The sequence below is a fragment of the Cervus canadensis genome, chromosome 15 (assembly GCF_019320065.1).
Source record: "Cervus canadensis isolate Bull #8, Minnesota chromosome 15, ASM1932006v1, whole genome shotgun sequence".
Lineage (NCBI taxonomy): Eukaryota > Metazoa > Chordata > Mammalia > Artiodactyla > Cervidae > Cervus > Cervus canadensis.
This window is the reverse complement of record NC_057400.1, coordinates 44,331,530-44,354,251: the sequence shown is the minus strand read 5'-3', so window position 1 is coordinate 44,354,251 and position 22,722 is coordinate 44,331,530.

The following is a 22,722-nucleotide window of genomic DNA, read 5'->3' as shown; positions in this document are numbered from 1 at the left end:
TATCTCATTCTCCTACCCTCTTTCCCCTTTGATAACCATGTTTGTTTTCTATGTCAGTGGGTGGGTCTATTTCTGTTATGTATATGAATTCATTTGCACCTTTAAAGATTCCACATATACATGATATATGATGTTTGTCTTTCTCTGACTTACTCCATAAATATGATCATGTCTAGGTCCATCATGTTGCTCCAAATGGCATTTGTCCATTCTGTTTAATGGCTGAGTAATTTTATACATATACATATGTATGTTTGTTTATATATGTGTGCATGTACAGTTGCTTCAATTACGTCCATCTCCTTGTGACCCTATGGACTATAGCCCACCAGGCTCCTCTGTCCATGGATTTTCCAGGCAAGAATACTGGAGTGGGTTGCTATTCTCTACCACATCTTCATTATGCATATATCTGTTGATGGGCATTTACTTTGCTTCTCTGTCTTGACTATTATAAATAGTGCTGCTATGAACATTGAGATGCATGTGTCTTTTCAAATTAGAGTTTTCTTCAAATATATGCCCAGGAGTGGGATTGCTGGCTCATATGGTAGCTCTACTTCTGGTTTTTTAAGGCCCCTCCATACTATTCTCCTGTGATGTGGTGGCTCAGTTGGTAAAGAATCTGCCTGCACTGCTTGGAGACCCAGGTTTGATCCCTGAGTTGGGAAGATCTCCTGGAGAAGGGAATGCCAACCCGCTCCAGTATTCTTGCCTGGAGAATCCCATGGACAGAGGAGCCTGGTGGGCTACAGTCCATGGGATTGCAAAGAGTCAGACACGACTGAGCGACTAACACTATTCTGTTCTCCAAAGTGGCTGTACCAATTTATATTCCCACCAACAGTGTAGAAGAGTCCCTTTTTCTTCACACCCTCTCCAGCATGTGTTATTTGTAGACTTTTGACTGATGGCCATTCTGACCTGTGTGAGGTGATACCTCACTATAGTTTTGATTTGCATTAGAGAGGGTGTGCATCTTTTCATGTGCCTTCTGGCTATCTGTATGCCTTCTTTACAGAAATGTCCATTTAGGTATTTTCAATTGGGATTTTTTAATATTTAACTGCATGAGGTATTCGGTTCTTAAAAAAAAAAGAAAGAAAGCCTAAAAGATTTTATTTTAAATGTTTGCCTTTAGAGACATTCCAAGAGTTTGAATTACTAAAATGTGAAAGGTTAGAATGATTCTGAATATATTCTTTTTTTTTAATCAGTTTTTCTAAATTATAGTTCCCTGGTGACTCAGATGATAAAGAGTCTGCCTGTAATGCAGGAGACCCGGGTTCGATCCCTGGCTCAGAAAGACTCCCTGGAGAAGGAAATGGCAACCCACTCCAGTGTTCTTGCCTAGAAAATCCCATGGACAGAGGAGCCTGGCCGACTATAGTTCAAGGGTCACAAAAATTCAGACACAACTGAATGACTTCACTTTCTCTTTTCTGTTATTATCTCCATTCTTATTCTCAATTTCTTTGATTTCTTCCCTTGCCTTTGTTATTTATTTCTTTATATTTTTAGATCTTACTATTCTACAACCTCTTTCATTAAATACTGTTTATATTTAATCTTCTTTATTTCCTGATATACACATTTAAACTATAAATTTCCCTTCAAGTACCATTGTAAATCTGTCCCACATATTTTGATATGTCTGTTTTTATTTTCATGAAGTAAAATATTTGAAAATCTCTTATTGTTTTCTTTTGAGCCAAAAAAATCAATGGTATGTTAATTTCTAAGTATATAGGAAATTAAAATTATCTTTCTGCTGTTAATTTAGAATTTTGCTATGTTTAACAAAATATAGAGAACTACTGTATCATAACATCTTTTGGTTTATTACCACTGCTCTCATGCCTGAATTTATGATTTATTTTTGTGAATGTTCTGTATGTCTTCCAAAGCAATATGCTTGTGGGTGTGAAGTTCTATATATAGTCTGTTAACTCAAGCTTATTGTTTTTTTTCAATAAAAGACAGTGTCTTTGCACACAGGGTTGTCTGGTTGCTTTCCTTGTATATTTGCATGGAATACGTTAATATCACCAGCTATGGTAGTTTCTTTCTATAGTTTTTTAAGTTGCTTGATATATTATAAGGTTACAACTAACACATATATGTGTTAGTATGTTTATTACGCTGTATTTTTACTGTTGCTGTTCCTTTTATCAGAACACAGGATCTTTTCTTCTTTCTTAGTACTGTTTTGCTTATGCTTGATTTCATCAGATGTTAAGATTTTACTTGTATATTTTTGTTCATATTTTTCTGATACAGTTTTATTTTTCTTTATTTGATTTAAATGTCTTCATTTGCAGCTTTGGATTTAGCATGTTTTCTTTTTTTAAAGAGCTTTATTCAGGCCTCTTATGTTGCTGAAACCTTTTTAATAAGCTCATGTTCTTTCTGTAAACATATTTTGCAATGTAAACATTCTGTAAAAAATGTATCCGGTCAGCTCAAGTATATGAGTAGGTAAAAATAGTCTATTTGGAAATAGAGGAACGAGAATAATTACAAAGATAAATAGTCTAGATTTGCAGTTTCACACAGTGAATCATTCAAAGACTGTCCCAAATTTCACTTGATTTCACACTACAGAGACTAAACTCCAATCTGGTTTATATCCCAGGTTTGGGAGAAAGGATATGCAAAATTGAGTGAGAACCCAGGCTTCATTGAACCCCTTGCTTAGCAATGTTTGTGTAACTTTAAAATAATGGCTCTATTAAAAATTCCCCTGTGAGATAGATGGCAGAGTCCTTCAAGCTGGTAGTTTTCCCAGCGTATATGGTTCGGTGCACCAGCTGTACTGAGGCAGGACATGAAAAGCAAGACTCAATGAGATAAGCCAGTAATTAGGCTGGTGTGATATGCTAGGTGATTGAGCTGTTTAACTGAGAAGGTTACAGCTTGGAATGAGAGACAAAAGAACCTTGAATATAGTGTAAAAATAAATATTTGGTAGATTCTTTTTTCTTCTCACAATTGAATTGGATTTTTTAGCAAGTGTATATTAAAAGAAATGAATTATGTATATTTTAGACTGCCAGGGTAAGCTGAAATGGATATGCTTGCAAACAAATTATGATAGTTTTATTTTCAATTTTTGCTTTATTTAAGCACTGTTTCCATGTATTTTGATGTATTTACTGTATGATGTGTTATTTTGAAAATACATATTTGAATGCAGCTTCTCCCCTGTGAATCAAGAGTAATAGGTTAAATAAGAAAATACTGTTTCTCTTTAAAGCTTGGCCATTCTGGGGCAAGTTACGTGCACTTATCTTGATGTTTTACTTTCAGGTTGTCTAGGCAAATTGGAAATAGTGCACTGGAGGCACTTTCACATGTGATATCTCTTAAATGCCATTTACAACTTATGTATTCTTACACAGAATTTTCCTTTCTATCTTTAGAGATTGAGAAATAAAATTTCTTCCCTGCTACTTCTTTTTTCTATTTGGCAAGGACAATATTTAGATATATCTTTTGGTACTGTGGATAAACAAGGCTATTATTTTATCCATCAGTTCCACTGTATGTTTATATTTGCTAGGAGTTTCAGTTTTTACTATTACATTTATTTTGGTAGTGAGAAGATATGTCTGTCTTTAATCCAAGTAATTTCTCTTAAAAATAAAATCTTTCTTAACTCCTACTCTGAAATGTAAGCAGTAAACTGTACAGTCATACTTTTTCATCTATGTGTGAGATATTTACATTAAATATGCATGTCACATATAATATATGCAGAGCTAAAAGCAAAAGCTGCCACAGTGTTATAGAGAAATCATTCAAAAACTTTATTTCGCAAAACATCTAAAGCACCATAAAGAATTAATTAAAGCAACACAAATATGCAATTAGAAAATTAGTTTAAAAAATTAGTTTTAAAGGCACAGTTTTGAACATACATATATATATTTGACAGATTCACATGACTCTTAGTAAGCATACAATGTGTGAGAGAAGAAAACTAAATACATATATACATGTAATTTTCATACCCTTGCAATTGAATGCATTAATTTCATCACTTTCATTTGCTTATGTCCTTGTTAATCTTTCAATAACTCTATTCAGTATGGGTCAGGTTAAATATGATATAATAATAAACAGATTTTTAAAGGTGGAAGAATTATTCTGATCGGAGGTTTAGCTAATAAACCAGGAGAAATCAAAGACAAGAAGAGAATTGAAAATTTGAGGATATATGAAAAGAATTATCTCTCATACTTACAAAGCAGATTAACAGATTTAATCTTAATAGATTTCTGCCTTGTTGTTGTTATTGTTCAGTTACTAAGTTGTGTCCAACTCTTCGCGATCTCATGGACTGCATCATGCAGTCCTTGTCCTTCACTATCTCCGGGAGTTTGCTCAGATTCATGTCCATTCAGTCTATTCAGGTAGCAGTAATGCTATCTAACCGTCTCATCCTCTGCTGCCCTCTTCTCCTTTTGCCTTCAATCTTTCCCAGCATCGGGGTCTTTTCCAATGAGTTGGGTATTTGAATCAATTGGCCAAAGTATTGCAGCTTCAGCGGCAGTGTCAATCCTTTCAATGAATATTCAGAGTTGATTTTCTTTAAAATTGACTGGCTTGATCTCCTTGCAATCCAAGGGACTCACTCTCAAGCGACTTCTCCAGGCCCACAGCTCGGAAACATCAATTCTTGGTACTCAGCCTTCTTTATGGTCCAACAATTCTCACATCCATACATGACTGCTGGAAAAACCATAGCTTTGACTATACAGACCTTTGTCAGCAAAGTGATGTCTTTGCCTCATTCAGTTCAGTTCAGTCGCTCAGTCGTGTCCGACTCTGTGAGACCCCATGAATTGCAGTGCGCCAGGCCTCCCTGTCCATCACCAACTCCCGGAGTTCACTCAAACTCATGTCCATCGAGTCGGTGATGCCATCCAGCCATCTCATCCTCTGTCGTCCCCTTCTCCTCCTGCCCCCAATCCCTCCCAGAATCAGGGTCTTTTCCAATGAGTCAACTCTTCACATCAGGTGGCCAAAGTATTGGAGTTTCAGCTTCAGCATCAGTCCTTCCAATAAACATCCAGGACTGGTCACCTTTAGGATGGACTGGTTGGATCTCCCTGCAGTCCAAGAGACTCTCAAGAGTCTTCTCCAACACCACAGTTCAAAAGCATCAATTCTTTGGCACTCAGCTTTCTTCACGGTTCAACTCTCACATCCATACATGACCACTGGAAAAACCATAGCCTTGACTAGACGGACCTTTGTTGGCAAAGTAATGTCTCTGATTTTTAATATGCTATCTAGGTTGATCATAACTTTCCCTCCAAGGAGTAAGCATCTTTTAATTGCATGGCTACAATCACCATCTGCAGTGATTTTGGAGCCCCCCAAAATAAAGTCTGACACTGCTTCCACTGTTCCCCATCTATTTGCCTCATTACTAACTGCTAATATTGTAGATCTCAGATGAAGCATTTTTTTAATGATGGAACCCTGATAGAAATTAAGAGATGTGTGAATGACTAAAATATCAAGGCAAAGAGAAAGACTTTTCTTTAAAAAATTTGCAATGAAAGAAATGCAACAGAACAACGAGGACTGAATAAAAATAGATACATTTTATTAAATTATATTTTCGTTCATTGAAACATGTGGAGGGGTAATGTATAAATAAGAAATAGATCACTAATGGACATCTTACAGAATATAGAACTAGAGTAGAAAAGGGTTGTGGGTTCTAATAGAGAAAGAATAAAACAAGAAAAAAGAATAGATGAATGTGGAGAGAGATTTTCAAGTTGGAATACAAACATTGAAAATGTTCATTTTCTAAGATTCTATAATTAAAACAGCAAAGTTTCTCCTGAAAATGAGAACCTGCAGAGACAGGGAAAATGTAACTAATATTGAAAGAAATTGATATTAAAGGAATTGAAAAAAAAGATAAAACTGTTTAAAAGAACAGTTAAGCACCCAACTGATATTGGAATAAATGAACACAATCTATTTACTTTTCCAGAAATGCATGGTTAAGAAAGAGCAGGAGCTGAGATGGTGTTACAATTTAGCCAAGATGGGAGAAAATGTGAACTCCATAGAAAGGAAAAACTGGGATTATAAAATGAACTATTAGAACTTCAATTTCATTTGGATTGTTTAATCCCCAAGAGGTAAAGGTTAGCATTTTAAAGACTTAATACCTGCAGTTTGGTTAGCCAGAGAAGGGACTGGCTTGCTACAGGGAAATCAGTTATGACCCAATGCTTCAGACAATTGATCCTGATCAATGACTTGTATTGATCCTGATCAAAGCTTGTATTCCAGATTCACATTGTGTCTGGGAAGCAGTTGAGTGCTTCCAGTCTTGAAGGCTGACACAATGCACTTGATACATGGTTAAGATTCCTTTGCGAGACTTAGACTCCAGCTTCATTACCCCGCCAGTGAAGGGACTGTTGTTTTCTTGCCTGTAAGGTTGATACACCATGCTTGTCATTTGAGCCAACTTTAACAACATGGCTACTCCATTGATCCCACGATTATGTCAGGGCAGGGGCAGGTACTGTAAGGTTAAGGTTGGGGTCAGTATCCAGCACATCATATTGTTGTTCTGTCCTGACTCCTGATCAGACCAGGGGAGGAGCAGTACTTCTCTGATCTTGTAGTTTAAAGCTTCCACAGACCAAGGCTCTGTGATCCTCACCAAGAGTCTGAGGTCTAGTCCTGACAGATTTCTATGCTCAGATAGTATGTTATAAAGCAAGTGGGCCTGAGCACCTGTCAGGATGCCTGCTCCTTGAGTTTGCCCCTGCAAATGCTATCATTCTGGTCTACATGTGTGCGCTGCTTGATGGTTTACTGACAGAAAGTCTAGGGACATCATTTCTATCATGAAGATAAACAGATCTTGGTTATGGTTAACTGGAGGTAGGAGATAAATGAGAGAGAAGAGAGCTGATTGGTTTTTACAATGGGCAGGTGTCAATAGCCGAGGCAGCTATTGAAAGCTATGAGAGGCAGTATGAAATCAGTAGATGTGGGGGTGGCGGTGAGAGAGGCAGAAAGGCAGGATTGTGGTTAAAGATAATTTCATGATTTGAGCTCATGCATGTAAGAATTAATGCATTATGTCAAGGTTCAAACTGGAGAGCTGGAGAAGTAATGAGAAAGCAGAATATGGCAAATATTTTTTAAAAATCTATCAAATTTAATAGGTTAAAGTTCTATGAAGAATTTATACTCTGAAAAGTTATTTCTGGTAAATATGTCTTTCTGATATTTTTTGCATATAATTTCTGGGCTCTGTAGTTGGAAAGATTCTAGTAAAGAAGTAAATTTTACCTTCATCTATTTATCTCTAGATGAAGCAAATTTCATTCAATTCTTCTATTATTGACCATAAACTACAAAAACCACTCCTCAACACACACACTACATTGTCTCCCAGAAGTAAGAAAATTGTAAAACATCTGGTGAACATTTACAAAATAATTGTTGGCATAACCATTAATGATGTGCACTGCCATAAAAGATTACTGAAAGTGATAACCTCTATATTTAGGAATTCTATGGTTAACCCATCATAAATAAAAGCGAAGTCAAATATCATATTTTTTCAATTCAGTATGTCATATGTTTGAAATGAGGTGTATTTGAAATTGAGATCATCTTAGTTTTAATAAAATATCTTAATTACATCCTTATTAACTTATACTGTAAATTTAAATGGTCATGGTACAGAATTAGTTGTAGTAAAAATACTCTTAAATCATGAAGTATATCATTTATTATGCTTGATTTAATTTGCCACTTCAGTTTTAGCTTGGTGCCGAATTATCTGTTGGAATTAGCAAATGGAGAATGATAGGATCATATATGGCATTACAATACACGTTAATAACACAATTTAACGTTTCACCCTCTCTGAGATGCCAATCAGAAAGTGAGAATTGTCAAATTGCAAATTTTGTCCCCCAACTGTTCAAGTAATAGCAAGCCGGAAAGAAAAGTGACTGTGCAAACCACAAACAAAAAGAAAAATGTGAATCTTTACTTCTGTCTCTAGCTATGAAAATTCCATGCAGATATTTCTGTCTGTTTGGATTGCAGGTTATGCTGATAGTAAGTAAAGGTTTCATTCCAGATGGTTTTCAATGAGAACTAAATATTGGGTTCAGCTACTATGAATTTTTAATAGTTTGCAGTCTCAGACGAACATCAGAAAATCCAGCTACACTTTGGTTTTACTCACTTCTTAAGGTGAGTACCTAAATCATGATAACTTGTAGTTGATAATTGCCAAAAGTTCAAAATCACATTTTTTTTTTTTTTACTCTTGGTGAGAAGGAGGGGGAAAAATGAAGGATTTTTCTTATCTCTCAGATATATTGGCCTATTCTCCAAATGACAGGTTCCTGGCTGATCAACTGTACCACCTGCTACTAAAGCTCAGTAATATTAGTCTGTGGAATGGTTTCATTCTCATCTCACACCTCAGAGATCTTGCGCGCAACCCCAGGCATCCCTCGTGTGTTTAAATCAGCTTAACGGCTCATCCAGTGTGCTGATTTCCTTGTAGGCCTCTGTTTTCTCAAAAAGTGATCACCTTTTGCCAATGCCCTCAGGATTAAACAGGGCAGTCTGGTTTTCCTTTTCTGCATTGGCTCTACCTTTGTAGTCAATAAAAGACTAACTAGAAAAGAATCAGCTGATGAGAGAATCAATCTTCTGGAAGCCTCCCCACAGTTTTCTCATCATTTTTCTACGTCTGTCATCTCAGATTGTAAAATGGAAACCAAAACTCAGTATGTGGGAAGACTTTCACTGCTCCTTGTTAACAAAAACAGTAAGACCAGGGGTTTTGATCTTATGAGTGTATAGGTAAACAGTAGCTGTCAGTGCACATTCTTGAAGTGGTTTTCTCTGTTTCTAATGGAGGTTTGCAAAGAATTATCAAAGTGGTATCAAAAAGGTCTCCTAACTTACTGTAGAGTGCCTATCCACTCTGAGGAGGTCAAGTTAAATCTGAAGGTCTCACATATGATGATACTGCGGTATCTTATGGTACAGCAAGCAATACTCTGTGCTTCTTACCAAGTCAGAGAAATAGGTAACTATAAAAAAGGATCCTTTATAACTGGCTTCATTGCATTAATTTATTTCTACAGCATTACATTTTAAAGCAAGTGACATTTTGTCTCATTTAACTTTTATTTTAACAACTTTGTCTCATAATTTGCTCTCTTGTAGACTATTCAAAAATATATATGAAATCTATTCAGATTACTTTTTCAGATAAAGGTCATTTCTTCATATGACCCATTGTATATATTTTCTCCAGCAACAGAGAATCTGAAAATAATTTTCTTCCTGCTTTTACTTTATGGTTTCAGATCTCATTTGTAACTTGAAAGCACAATGAGCAGAGGGAATTTAAACTTGCTAACTGATCCTATTAAAATATAAAATAGAGTTTGAAATTTGATTTTTTTTTTTTTGCCTGAGTCCAGGCTTTTAGTCAGTTACAATGCTATCAGAACTGTTGAGCTTTTCCCTCTGGTAATACATAAAATACATTTAATAAAAATAAAAATGTATCTTTAAATGTATAAAATCCATTTTAAATTCTCTAGTATGAATTATGTCATTAAATTATGAAGTAGAATAATTTCATTGCTTCCTTTCATTGTCATTGAAGTAGCCCAAGTGATTGAATTGTCATTGCTTTCTGGAGCTGGGAGTATGGTTTGGTGAGAATAAGACTGGCCATCTTCTACCTGTTTATAAGTTTGAAAATAAGAGTGTGTCAGTACTGTATTTTGTATTTTTGAAGATATTGAGAATTTTTTAATCTATTTGTAGGAAAAGAGCAGAGTACTATTATAAAGAAAATGACATCTTTAGCATTTTTGTAAATAAGTGGAATTTATTTCAATTTAGATCATATATGAAGTTTGCTTATAAAGTGTGAAATAGAATATTTTTCATCTCATCAATTTATTCTTCCTTATCATTAATACTTATTTACTGTTGATAACATTCTCATCATAACTCTTGATAGATTGTCCAGAAAATACATAATATTTTCCTGACAATTATGTGGTTATATAGGGTTTTGATAATGCAAAAATTAAAGATTAAATAAGGAATCTAAATAATATTAGGTACAATATACTTATGCTTTCCATATTTCTGAGCTATTTTTTCAATATTTAATATTACCTCAGTTTGTCCTTATAAATTGTCCCTTAGACATTGAGTTTCATCTTTATGTAGTGCCCCCTTCAACACTAGGCACTTCCTGTAGCTAAAATTCCCTGAGAAAAGAGATTCTTTTTCTTTCTGAGAGCCCAAACCTCAACATTATTTTTAATGCTGCTTTGTCACAAAGATTCCAAATCCCATAATGGCAGGATCCTTACCTATCATTTCATAATTGTATCCCCCACACTTGACACATCCAATGTACTTCATTATTACCCGTTGCTTCAATAAAAGGAGGAAATTTTGGAGGATAGTTTTATCTCAAAAACCAAAAGTACTTAGATATCTTAGTAGCTAGAATGTACAGATCACTGTGGTGTATGCTGCTGCTGCTGCTGCTAAGTCTCTTCAGTCATGTCCGACTCTGTGCGACCCCACAGACGGCAGCCCACCAGGCTCCCATCCCTGGGATTCTCCAGGCAAGAACACTGGAGTGGGTTGCCATTTCCTTCTCCAGTGCATGAAAGTGAAAAGTCAAAGTGAAGTCGCTCAGTCCTGTCCGACTCTTAGCGACCTCGTGGACTGCAGCTCACCAGGCTCCTCCATCCATGGGATTTCCCAGGCAAGAGTACTGGGGTGGGGTGCCATTGCCTTCTCCGGGTGTGTGCTACTAGGGCCTGCTAAACGATGTAAGGCAGAATTACTGCATTTAATTTTGTTTTTATTACTTTAAGGGCAATTATTAGAATGGAGAGGCATTACAAGAATTTATGTGTTCATGTTATTTTTGTTTATATCATATTCCTTTTCTCTACTCCAGAAAAGATACTTCCCTGAGAGAATAATTTAGTTGTATTTCTCATGAAAGCATTGCTTGAAGACACCAGATGCATGAAAGCAAGGAGACAGAAAGCAAAAAAAATTCAGTCAATGGCTTTTTATGTTCTAGTCCATATGTCCAACCTATTTTAGGTTATTTTGCATCAGTATTGTCTTCAATGTTATATAAGCTGGTGGTAAGAGTGTCCAAATAAATTAACTAGGTTCTAGTTAGGCCATGAGTTGCTATTCTTATTTGAATCTTGTAAATGTTAGACTACTTTCAGTATTGCTGTCAATGTAGATGGAATAGGTTATAGAATTAAGCAATCAGAAACAGGGAAATTTGCAAGCCAACTGAAAAATTGCTTAACATATAATAGGGAATATGTAAGTGCTATGCAAAAAATAATGTTTTTTTTCCAGTTGTATCAGATGTATCTTAGAGAAATAAGAAAAAATAAATAAGTAAGGGGAAAACTTCTATATTTAATAATTCATATGCCAATGTCAGGAAAAAAATGTACTCTAATATTCCACATCATTCTTCTGTTTGACAGTGGCCTCTGATATCCTTTTCCAATTAAAGTTAATTTTCATGACTTATGCCCATGTATTCAAAATTTTTATCGTTTGTATAGTGAAAACTCATTGTGTTGTATTAAACATTGTGTCCATCCAATATAACCAGCCTTCAGAATTACAGTGAATCCTTGATAAAAATTTAATATTCAAAATTCTATCACTGCCTTTCACTGTTGCTATGGTAAGTGCATGATGAGACAATAGCAATTTGTATGGAATAGTAAATCTAAAATGCAAAGTTATCAATTCATTAAGAAACTATATGTAGTAACAGAAGCGTCAGTGCTATCTGATCAAAGGTGATTCCCACTTATGTAATTGACAGCATTAATTAACATAATTCATTATAATAATTTATTATTGCATAAGTACAATAGTAAGAGACAATGTTTATTTACTCTTTACTCCCTGTTTCCAAAAGAGGAATTTAAAGCTATATGTGTGAAGATCCTTACAATGAAATATAAAAGAACTTTAAAATCTGAATAAATTAGAGCAAGAAAAAACTGTAGGTGATGTTGGTACACAAAGTGCAGGATAAGTTTGCTATCCTGGTAGAGATGGATCATACTTTGACTTTAAACTTCCAAGTAACTTGTAAGAAAATAAACACATTATAAGATACATAATTCATAGTATCCATAACCTAAAAATAACATAGTTGCCTTGGCAACACAGAGATACTGATAACAAAGATAAACTTCTGGGTCTTCATTGAGCAGACACGGTTTAACTTAGGGGATATTATCTGCATTCCCATCATACAGGCAGTAGGGTAACCCATTTCATATGGCTACTTCTTATCACATTCCTCAGTCTATGCTGATGGCATTTTACTAGATTACAATGTTTAAAAAGCTGTTTTATAGTTATGAGAATAAATATATGTTGATGTTAGCCAGTACCCCTAATCCCTAGTGTGTTACAGAGAGTAGAATCATGCAGAATCCCTTTCAGTTTTGCTCAAAATCAATTAAGAAGAGTTATTAAAGAGATGAAAAGCACTGAGGAGGAGTATATTGGTGTCATCAGATTATACATGTGCTGCTGATGGATAGTTTCCAAACATCTGCATCAGCCCCCAATTTTTAAAATGCAATACAAAGCATCACTGTAATTCAGACAGTGGAGGTATGGTGAATACAGATATATTCTATATTCACTTAACCTAACGGGCAATTGGTTGGCTTACTTGTTTTGCTGTAGTTGTTCAGTCACTAAGTTGTGTCCAACTCCTTGTGACCCCATGGATTTCAGCATGCTAGGCTCTTCTATCCTCCCCTATCTCCTGGAGTTTGCTCAAACTCATGTTCAATGAATTGGTGATACTGTCTAAATATCTCATGCTCTGCAGCCCCCTTTTCCATTAGCCTTCAGTTGTTCCCAACATCAGGTTCTTTTCCAATAAGTCAGCTTTTTGCATCAGTTGACTGAAGTATTGGAGCTTCAGCTTCAGCAATTCAGTCCTTCTAATGAATGTGGAAAATTCTGAAAGAGATGGGAATACCAGATCACCTGACCCACCTCTTGAGAAACCTATATGCAGGTCAGGAAGCAACAGTTAGAACTGGACTTGGAACAACAGACTGGTTCCAAATAGGACAAGGAGTCCATCAAGGCTGTATATTGTCACCCTGCTTATTTAACTTATATGCAGAGTACATCACGAGAAATGCTGGGCTGGAAGAAGCACAAGCTGGAATCAAGATTGCCGGGAGAAATATCAATAACCTCAGATATGCAGATGACACCACCCTTATGGCAGAAAGTGAAGAGGAACTAAAAAACCTCTTGATGAAAGTGAAAGAGGAGAGTGAAAAAGTTGGCTTAAAGCTCAACATTCAGAAAACTAAGATCATGGCATCTGGCCCCATCATTTCATGGGAAATAGATGGGGAAACAGTGGAAACAGTGTCAGACTTTATCTTTTGGGGCTCCAAAATCACTGCAGATGGTGTCTGCAGCCATGAAATTAAAAGACGTTTACTCCTTGGAAGGAAAGTTATGACCAACTTAGACAGCATATTAAAAAGCAGAGACATTACATTGCCAACAAAGGCCCATCTAGTCAAGGCTATGGTTTTTCCAGTGGTCATGTATGGATCTGAGATTTGGACTACAAAGAAAGCTGAGCACCGAAGAATTGATGCTTTTGAACTGTGGTGTTGAAGATTCTTGAGAGTCCCTTGGACTGCAAGGAGATCCAACCAGTCCATCCTAAATGAGATCAGTCCTGAGTGTTCATTGGAAGGACTGATGCTGAAGCTGAAACTCCAATACTTTGGCCACCTGATGCGAAGAGGTGACTCATGGGAAAAGATCCTGATGCTAGGAGGGATTGAGTTTGAGCGAACTCCGGGAGTTGGTGATGGACAGGGAGGCCTGGCGTGCTGCGATTCACAGGGTCGCAAAGGGTCGGACATGACTGAGAGACTGAACTGAACTGAACTGAATGAATATGGAACTGGTCAATGGCTATGTCTGGCTTGGTCAGACCTGGATCCAGGCATCTTCATGATGCCTTTGGGATTATGATTTGTAATCTCCAAGCTTTTCTTATCTCTGCCTATATCCTGACAGGTTCTCTCCATATGACAGTGAGACCGCATTACCACTGGGAGTCATAGTCAAGAGTGTTTTTATCATAGGTCTAAATTCTGAGGAGATCTATTGCTCAATCCTTTACTAGGGCTATGCTGATATGATTTTTTTTTTTTTAATTTTTGATTGTCCATCGTTACAACCCGGGCAGCAAATGTTAGTTTCATCCACACTATGTGAAATAAATATAAGAAGGTTTGCATGGACTTCTGAAAGTTCTGATGAAAAGGAGATAAGAACAACAATGAAATGTGTTTATACCCTATAACCTTCTTTGTTTGTGTTAAGGCACATTTTGTATAAAACAATACCCTTGGATGGAGGAGCCTGGTAGGCTGCAGTCCATGGGGTCGCTAAGAGTTGGACACAACTGAGCGACTTCACTTTCACTTTTCACTTTCATGCGTTGGAGAAGGAAATGGCAACCCACTCCAGTGTTCTTGCCTGGAGAATCCCGGGGACGGCAGAGCCTGGTGGGCTGCCGTCTATGGGGTCGCACAGAGTCGTACACGACTGAAGTGACTTAGCAGCAGCAGCAGCAAGACAAACAATATTAATCTCTTGGTTCCTCCTGTATTTTCTTTTAACCAGCATCTTAAATATATTAAAATTAGTTTATTTTGGTATCTCTGTCCTAATTTCCTAGAAATAAGCTTGTCCAAAGGTAAAATATATTTCTTGAAAACAGACAGCTAGTAATGTTCCCAATTATTCATTTTCCATTTTTTTCTTTTATTAAATGAGCCCCATAATGTAAGATGAGCACATGGATATGCAACAATAGACTACATTTCCATCTCTCTTTGCAGCTAATTGTATTTCTAAGATTCTTCCAAATGGATACAGCAGAAGTGAATATATGCAACTTCTGGAATACCTAAATAAACAAAATCTGCTTACCTAAAACAACCTCTAACCTCCCTTTTCTTGGGATAGAACAAAAGATTGATTTATGAAGAGCTATCTTTGCTTTCGCAGTTTCCAGATGGCGTTGGTGGTAAATGCCTGCCAGTGCAGGAGACATAAGAGACGTGAGTTCGATCCCTGGGTCAGAAAGATTTCCTGGAGGAGGGCATGGTGATCTACTCCTGTATTCTTGCCTGGAGAATCCAATGGACAGAGTAGCCCAGCGGGCTACAGTCCCTGGGGTCACAGAGTCAGACATGACTGAAGCGACTTAACATACACACACACACACACACACACACCTTTGCTTTTGTAGATACGAACATCCTTGGAGGGATTCTTAATCTCATGAGGTCTGTGAAACAAGGGATCTATGGATAGAATCCAAGGGAGGCATGAACTTAGAAAGGAACAATTAATCTTAATTTTTACTAACCTCTAATTAAAAACTAACATTTCTTTTAATTCTAAATATAGGCAAAACGCTTTGTAGTTTTAACTGTATCTGTGCCTTTTTCGTTTATAGAAACAAGTTTTTTTTATATCTCACTATAATTGAAGGTGCACCAAAATATCATCTATTTTCATCTTTTTTTTAAATTTATTTTTTAATTGAAGGATAATTGCTTTACAGAATTTTGTTGTTTTCTGTGAAACCTCAGCATGAATCAGCCACAGGTATACATATATCCCCTCCCTTTTGAACCTCCCTCCCATCTCCCTCCCCATCCCGCCCATCTAGGTTGATACAGAGCCCCTGTTTGAGTTTCCTGAGCCAGACAGCAAATTCCCTTTGGCTATCTGTTTTACACATGGTAATGTAAGTTTCCATGTTACTCTCCCATACATCTCACCCTCTCCTCCCCTCTCCATGTCTATTCTCTATGTCTGTTTCTCCATTATTGCCTGTAAATAAATTATTCAGAGCCATTTTTCTAGATTCTGTATATGTGCATTAGAATACGATATTTATCTTTCTCTTTCTGACTCAGTTCACTCTGTATAATAGGTTTGTTGGTAGTTATCAGACCAATTACATAGTCCTGGTATTTAGTGTATTAGTAAAGAATCAAACATATGTTTGATTTTTGATATTTTGATATTACTCTACTATAGTTTGCTTTTTCTAATATTCTGATTAGATTTATGTTTTAATATAAACTGATGTACTTTGTAGTCTAATTTATATTCAGTTAAAATGTTACTCAAATAGGTGTTCATGGACCCCTGAGGATGGTTCAAGACGATTGGGAGTCACGGAGCAATGTGGGAGGAGAGACCTCTGGGTTTCTTAGATTGTCTTTGTCATGACAGCCCCAAGGCTGAACTATCCCTGGGTTTATTTATTTTCCAGAGCTGCTGTAACTAGCCACCACAAACTAGACAGCTTCAAACAATAGAAATTTAATGTCTCACAGCTCTCAGGGCTAGAAGTCCAAAATTGAAGTATTGACTGAGTCATGCTCTTTCTGAAACTTTTAAGGAAGAATTCTTTCTTGCCTTTCCCAACTTCTGATAGCCCCCATACATTTTTTGACTTGTAAATGCATCACTCCAATCTCTTCCTTCCACTCCACTTGGCATCCTCCTCATGTGTCAGTGTGTTTATGCTGTCTTCCTGTTTTTAATAAGGACACCAGTCATTTTGGACTAAGGGCTGACCCTACTCTGATACAACCTCATTTTAACAAGTCACTTCTGCTAAGACTCTATTTCCAAATAAGATCACATTCACAGATACTGGAGAATGAGACTTCAGTACATCTTTTCGGGGGACACAATTTGGTCTGTGACACTTGGAGAAGGATACATCTCTGTGTAATTTAAGTCATTCTATTTTGAGTTCTCTGTTTTCTGAGCTTAGCCTGCCCTGCACTTGGGTATGAATATATCTTGTTACGAAAGTAAGATGAATTCTAATTTGCACCACAAGTAACAGAGCTCTTGTGGGGTCCTGATGGGATCCAATCAAATATTTATCCCTAATATATTATAGTTTACAACAACTGTGTACTCCAGTCAATCAACAGAGTAATTCCTCTAGAACAAGAGCCTAGCCCATATTCTATTTTTAAATAAAATTTTATTGGAACATAACCACATCTGTTCATTTACGCATCATCTATTAGCTGCTTTCACATTACTGTGGCAGAGTTGTATAGCTGCAACAGAGAATGTGTGTCCTTCAATGTCTAAAATATTTGTGACCTGGTCTTTTACAGAAAAAGTTTGCCAACCCCTTCTCTAGGACATGAGAGGGATAAGTAAGAGATCCAATGTATTCTTCCACTTGCTCGCTGTACAGTGAGGGTGAAAGAATCTTATTAAATCAGAACTCAAAGAATAACATATAAGGGAACATGAACTAGACCTTAAACTGAGCCTATGAATTGCTCAAAACTCAATTTCTAGGTAGAGGATGCATTTACCTGTCATTGAAATCAATTATCTGAAAATAATACCAGACAGAAAAACGCATACAACTTCCAAGTTCCCTTAATAATAAGAAAGCAACAATAAATTAAAACTCCCTTGTAATAGGAAAAAATGGTTATTTCAAATCAAGAGAGTAAAATTCTAACAAGAACAATCATTGGTATAATTGCATGATATTTCTTACTTCCACTAGCATTATTAATGGGATTATGGTTTGACCTGACAATGAGAATAGCTTCCCTTGTGGCATTTTGGCAGTTCTATTTCTGTTCTTTGAGAAATAAGGAGGCAGACAAAGGATAAAAGTCCTTGCTTGAGCTGCTGAAACAATAACATAGTGTGAAGAATTTCCAGTTCCTCAGGAGCTCAAAGGATCCCATTTTTATGGCTCCTTGAGAACTGGAAGCTTGATCGACACTCACAGAAAAGACCTTAGTCCCCTTGAAATCAGCAGTCATTTGAAGGAGTATCACTGCATTTGGGGCCTTATAGACAAATGAGTATAGCAATGAAATTTCTTTGGGGAAGGAAAAAGATATCTCATGTGAAGCAATCACGAAAGGCCACAGTCAAGCAGTCAGTATGTCAAGTTTGGGGTTCATTGTAGAAGTAATAGGAAACTTGCCTATCACAGGCTCAGCTGAGTTACTGCAGGAATCAGAACTTTACTGCTGTGCCCACATATAAACTGGATTTCTGTGAAAAGAATGTATTCTACTTTAGAATATTTTGTTTATTCTTTAATGAATATTTTCAACACCCTGGGGAAAAAAAGCAGAAGAGACTGTATAGTTAGTCGATCCTGGTTTGAGAATAGGATTAGGGGACCAAGATTGCACTTAATATGGCCAGAATTTGATGGAAAAAAAAATGTTAGACAATCTAAATCCAAAAGCATCAGACTTTTTAAATGGGGAGGTATTTTCCTATTCCTACTCAAAAGGAGTCAATCTAATCCATAACAAATTATCATCACACCTCGGAGAACTTTCCCTTCAATCATTATCTTCTCAATACCCCTCAGTCTCACTCTCCATTTTTCCTCTGTGCTTTTCTTATTTGTCTTTCGTAAAAACTGATTCTGTGTGGATACTTTTATCTGCTTTGTGATAAGTGTTACTACACATCAGGCATATGAAGACATCCAGAATTATAGCCAAGGCCTTATTAGATTTTATTTTTCTAAACTCTATAGTAAAGAAGGTGAATTTTAAAGGAGAACACAGTAATATTTAGGGTAGTAATTGAGTAATTTTTTTAAGCAGTCATAGGCCAAATTTGGAAGTACTGGTAACCTCCTTTTTCAGGCACCTAATCATGTGCTGTACACACCTTGATCATGAAAATGGAATCAATGAGAGGAGTGAAAGTGAGCTAAGCCAAAGGGATGAACAGACCTTGGAGGAAGGAAAGTGCAAGGGTTTTAAAGAATTAATCAGTAGGACATTTGGGAACAGGAAGGAGCTTAATGGGGCTTAAATATATTGAAAAGATAGGTAAGATCCAGACTGTAAAAGAACTTGGATACATTAAATATAACTTCGGTTCAGTTAGTTCAGTTACTCAGTCATGTCTGACTCTTTGCGACCCTGTGGACTGCAGCACGCCAGGTTTCCCTGTCCATCACCAGTTCCCAAAGCTTGCTCAAACTCATGTGCATCCAGTTGGTGATGCCATCCAACCATCTCATCCTCTGTCATCCCCTTTTTCTCCTGCCTTCAATCTTTCCCAGCATCAGGGTCTTTTCCAATGAGTCAGCCCTTCGCATCAGGTGGCCAAAGTATTGGAGCTTCAGCTTCATCATCAGTCCTTCCAAAGAATATTCAGGATTTATTTCCTTTAGGATTGACTGGTTTGATTTCCTTGCAGATTAAATATAACTTAAGCATTTATTATGTACCTCTTAAATATTCTCCCCAGTGAAAATGTTCTTGTGACAATGCTGTAGAAGACTTTTTTTTTTTTATTCTCAGTGTGCAGCCTCCTGGTAGAGATAAAGATAACTGCAATTCAAGATGGTAGTCATGAATACAGAAACATGTTCAGTCAAAATATGAGAATACAGAGAATAGATACTTTAAGGAAATGTTTTTTTTTTTCTTTTTTATCTTTCTATTTTTTTTCCCTTTATTTTTATTAGTTGGAGGCTAATTACTTTACAATATTGTAGTGGTTTTAGCCATACATTGACATGAATCAGCCATGGATATACATGTGTTCGCCATCCTCAACCCCACTCAGGCAGGGACCGGAATGAAAAACATAAGAGAGCAAGGTGAGATATAGAACCATGAAAAATTTGGTACTACTGGGGAATACAGAGTGAAATGGATAAGGTATTAAACTTAGAGATTATAGAAAGGGCCAGATTTTTGAGTCTTTGCCAGGTTAAACATGTCTGCAGACAATTGGGAGATATATTGGGGGTAATACTATGTTACTATTAGATTAATTATGTATTAGATCATTCTGACCAAAGCATGAATAATAATTTAAAAGTAGTATCACTGCAAGCACACAGCAAAATATGGAGGCTATGGCCCTGTAGATAGAGAAAAAGAAGGATAATTGATCAGGCTGATGGTTTTAAAACTTAGAAATTCATCATAAGTGTAGATCTCATGTTGGTGTAACTGAGAGATTTATGGTAACTTTAAAAGGGAAAAGGTATTCAAAGAAATTTTTTGTTTTGGAATGAGGAAAGAAATTTGATTTTTGACTCAAATACACTGAGTCAAAGCATCAAATACACTGAGTGTGTGATGCATATGAATATTTATAGTATCATTATGCTCCTATATATGTATAAAAATTGATACAATATACAGAATCTCCTCAAGTTTAAAGTGACAGGACAATCCAGTAGAAACACTGAATAGGCAGAATTTCAGCTTGGAGTATCTGTCAGACTCTTGTGATAGTCATAGGTTTTTAGTTCAAATCTAATAGAAATTTGCAAACCTACTATTACATAAAAAATTTGTTATTTGCATAGAAATATCTAATTATACTTTGGGAGTAACAGACTGGTTCCAAATAGGAAAAGGAGTACGTCAAGGCTGTATATTGTCACCCTGCTTATTTAACTTATATGCAGAATACATCATGAGAAACGCTGGGCTGGAAGAAGCACAAGCTGGAATCAAGATTGCCGGGAGAAATATTAATAACTTCAGATATGCAGATGACACCACCCTTATGGCAGAGAGTGAAGAGGAACTAAAAAGCCTCTTGATGAAAGTGAAAGAGGAGAGTGAAAAAGTTGGCTTAAAGCTTAACGTTCAGAAAACTAAGATCATGGCATCTGGTCCCATTACCTCATGGGAAATAGATGGGGAGACAGTGGAAACAGTGTCAGACTTCATTCTTTTGGGCTCCAAAATCACTGTGGATGGTGACTGCAGCCATGAAATTAAAAGACGCTTACTCCTTGGAAGGAAAGTTATGACCAACCTAGATAGCATATTAAAAAGCAGAGACATTACTTTGCCAACAAAGATCCATCTAGTCAAGGCTATGGTTTTTCCAGTGGTCATGTATGGATGTGAGAGTTGGACTGTGAAGAAAGCTGAGCGCTGAAAAATTGATGATTTTGAACTGTGGTGTTGGAGAAGACTCTTGAGAGTCCCTTGGACTTCAAGAAGATCCAACCAGTCCATCCTGAAGGAGATCAGTCCTGGGTGTTCATTGGAAGGACTGATGCTGAAGCTGAAACTCCAATACTTTGGCCACCTGATGTGAAGAGCTGACTCATGGGAAAAGACCCTGATGCTGGGAGGGATTGGGAGCAGGAGGAGAAGGGGACAACAGAGGATGAGATGGCTGGATGGCATCACCGACTCGATGGGCATGAGTTTGAGTGAACTCTGGGAGTTTGTGATGGACAGGGAGACCTGGCGTGCTGCGATTCATGGGGTCACAAAGAGTCGGACACGACTGAGCGACTGAACTGAACTGATAGCTATAGTAGAAAAGACCAACCATCAAAATATTCAGCATTATATTACAGTTTATCCAATGGACTCAATTTGGAAAGCAACTGCAGAAATCATAAATGTCTATCTGTTCTTTACAAAGTTTAGGTTTACTTCGTATACATTAACTTTTAGTATTTCATTATTGGGAAGCCCACACTCAACTCACTTCCTCAGTACTATCTTGCTATGACCATGGAAACAGTTACTTTTTACTAGTTCTGAAAAATTGTTGTGAATTCTGAATGACATTGAAAGTTTTTTTAATGGCTAGAATATAAGCTCCCAAAATATAGAAGATGGGTCTTACTTATCTTTCTTCTCATTGGCAAAAACAATGAATTTTTCAGTCAATAAGCTTTTGTTGAATAAATTGATTATTTTGTGTATAAATGATTTATTCACATAGTTATTTAACAAAAAAATTCTAATCATTTATAGTTATCTGACTGCCTATTTAGTGCCTTCTATACCTGGCATTTGAAAACTCTTTCTGGGTCAATGAGTGTTTCAAATAACTGAAGCTAATCTCTCAAGCCTCTTTGTTTTAACCACTTTTGATAAACATCTTTTCAAAATTGTATTACATACTGTAGATAAGAGAATAAGCTTTAATTAATTTAACCATTTCATGATGACTCAGGTCCATTATAATAAGCATTAATCATTGTACTTTATAGCAAAACAATGTAGACCTTAGGGACCATTGAACCAGGCAGAATGGTTTGTGTGTAATATCTAATGGACTCAAATTGCTGTATTTTTCTGGCTGGTCTTCTGTTCTCTACTATTTTCCTTCTGTCACCTGTCACTCTGAGTTGCTAGGGAAACCAGACAACTACATTTGTTAAAACAGTAATCTTAATTTTAGATGTGTAATATCTGAATCTGTGCATTTGTTACATGGATTCTCCCAGGTAATTGATTTCACTGAATGCTGTCAGTTGGCATATTCCCCTTTCCTAGAGCTCCTGGAAGTATGTAAAATGAGAAAACATTTTTTAAAAATTTATATTAAGATATTTAATAGAACACAATATACAACTCACATATAAATAATGTGTGTAGCTCTCAATAGACATTGAGAGTTTCTGTTTGATATTCTCCTTCCTCATAAACATTGATTCCTGGGCTGATATGGAAAATGAGTGTGTGTGTGTCTGTGTGTGTGTACAAGTGTCCTTGTGTTGGAGTTCAGCCT